Genomic DNA, 2637 nt, shown 5'->3' on the forward strand with positions numbered 1-2637 from the left:
TGTGTGAGAGTGTGTGAGAGTGTGTGTGTGTGTGTGTGTGTGTGTGTGTGTGTGTGTGTGTATACAGGACATTATCCATTACTTTTACAGACATTTCTATTAACTCTAAAAACACAAATCCATACAGTGCAAAATTCAAAATACAGGTAAAAAAAAAAAAAAGAAATTTCCTTCATTTTAATACAGTACATTGTTCTCAATTTCTACTGTTTTTTTAGGGTGTCAACATAACTGAAGCTGAGCTTTTACAACCATTATTTTCAAAAGTTTCAGGGTTTCTGATCTGGCCAAAACTGAGTCAACATATTCCACCATCACGGCCAAATTCACGAAGCCACTGCAATCATTTAGCAGCCTGAATAAACGTGGGAATTACAGAAAGAGAAGAGCTACTGATAGGCCCAATTAGAGAGCATGATGCATGTGTATACGGCTCAGAGAGAGAGGCGATGTCGGGACAAAGGGCCGGTGTCTCTGGATGGAGGCGAGGGTCACACAGCTGCTGTGAGTTCAGCCTCGATCCTCATGCCTTCATTAAGAGCGACGAGAGACGTGACTCAGACGCAGGAGCAAGTGCTGCATCATCCTCGCTTTTCACCATAGTCTAACAACACGGTGACGAGGACAGATGCAACAGCTGTGAGAACAGAGACACTGAATGGATTCGAGTCACTGATAAAAACAAAACTACGCAGTTTCCATTCACCTGAGAGCAGAATGATGATGATGCTGACTATGGTACTGAATCACCTGGCCATTCACCTTCATGCTTTTTGTTGTTTACAAGTTATACTACTCCAACTTTCAAGACCACATGTGGCACACCTCTAGCTTTGAAATTAAATTGTTTGAAAAACCTGTGGTGTTTTGCTGAAAAATCATATATAAAATGTCCTTTTAAACACTAAACAAAAACTGTTAAAAAATTTGAAATAAAGCTGAAAATAAAAATATATAAATAAAAATAATAAAAATGTTGTCTTGGCAACTAACTACATTAAATAGAAGTACTGAAAAAATAAAATAATAGAAATTGTATATATATATATAAATTAAAGTCAGTAAAAGTAGGGCCCAATGCCCTATTAATATGAAGGAATCTTCCGTATTGATTTCACTGGGGGGGGTTCTCATATTTTGAATTATGTAATGCATCGCGCTGTGTTTTAGGGTTAAAAGAAAAGGAACATTTCATGCCAGAAAATTACCAATAACTTTTCCATTTTACTGTTTTTTTTTTTTTTTTACAGTTTAAAACTAAAATAAGTTAAACAGAACAAACAAAAAAGACAAGCACATAAAAAACACTAATTCAAATAAAAGCTGAAAATATAAAAATATAAGCAAATTAAAAATATGAATAAATAATAGTATATTATCATATATATTATATATATTATTATACATAGTATATTAGTTCTTCCTGACAGGTTTCATTAAATTGAAGGGGGGGGGCATTTTTGATCAAATTGGAAATGCTTTGAAGTTAGCAAAAAGTCTGAAATTACTCGCAGCTCCTTTAAATATATGGATGGGGAAAATAAAGTATATTAAGTTGGTGTGCTGCAAAACAAAAAACAAGAATGTCAGCTAAAAGCATGTATATTGCATTATATTGTTCAACACTGGAGACTGGTTCGAGACCAGCAGCTGCGGAGCCCAGAACCACCGTTCCTGTTGAAAACAACTAGATGTTTGCTGGCTGAAATAGGATATGACCAGAATCACTATGCATTTTCATTTGCTGCCAGCAGTGACCAGGATCACGTACCTCTCTTGTTCATGCGAAAGAAGTGTAAGGCTATCGGCCAGGACAGAAATGTCATTAGAGAAACTCCGCCCACGTGGAGAAACGGCGCTGAGACCTGCAGCACAAACACACAAACACAAACACATTACAGGAACTGTAGCGGAGGTAAAGTGGAAAGATTGTCAGTGACTCACCTGAAAAGAAAGGAGCAGCGTCATCCATTCTTTGCTCCATAAGTCAGAGAGCACAGCTGTGGCACTGATCGAGAAGCAGAGAGTCACCAGGATACCAATCTGGGCAAAATAATACTAATTATAGCAGTGCTGCATTTTAGCTTCACTTCAGACTTTAGACTACATTTTGAATGAGTTTCGTGCTTACATTTTCTGTTTCTATTTGTGATCTTGGAGCACAAAAGCAGACTTAAGTCACTGGGGTATATTTGTAGCAATAGCCAACAATACATTGTATGGGTCAAAATTATTGATTTTTCTTTTTATGCTAATAATCATTAGGATATTAAGTAAAGATCATGTTCCATGAAGATATTTTGTAAATGTCCTACCGTAAATATATCAAAACTTAATTTTTGATTAGTAATATGCATTGCTAAGAACTTAATTTGGACAACTTTAAAGATGATTTTCTCGATATTTCTTTTTTTTTGGGAAACTTCAGATTCCAGATTTTCAAATAGTTGTATCTCAGCCAAATATTGTGCTATCCTAACAAACCATACATCAATGGAAAGCTTATTTATTCAGACACACTAAATAAAAAATATTTTAAAATAATTCAATTTAAATTTAAAATAAATTAGGCAAAAACTACAGCGAATGCATAACATTTTTCTTTCAATAAGAGCAAACTTCATATATATATATATA

The 2637-nt window shown here is 34.9% G+C and overlaps 1 pseudogene; it reads right to left on the bottom strand.

The window, feature by feature from the left end:
• The window catches only part of LOC107665354 (glycerophosphodiester phosphodiesterase domain-containing protein 5-like), a 43160-nt pseudogene that overhangs the window by 16144 nt on the left and 24379 nt on the right, over positions 1–2637 (bottom strand).

The sequence above is a fragment of the Sinocyclocheilus anshuiensis genome, unplaced genomic scaffold (assembly GCF_001515605.1).
Source record: "Sinocyclocheilus anshuiensis isolate Anshui unplaced genomic scaffold, SAMN03320099.WGS_v1.1 scaffold1303, whole genome shotgun sequence".
Classification (NCBI taxonomy): domain Eukaryota; kingdom Metazoa; phylum Chordata; class Actinopteri; order Cypriniformes; family Cyprinidae; genus Sinocyclocheilus; species Sinocyclocheilus anshuiensis.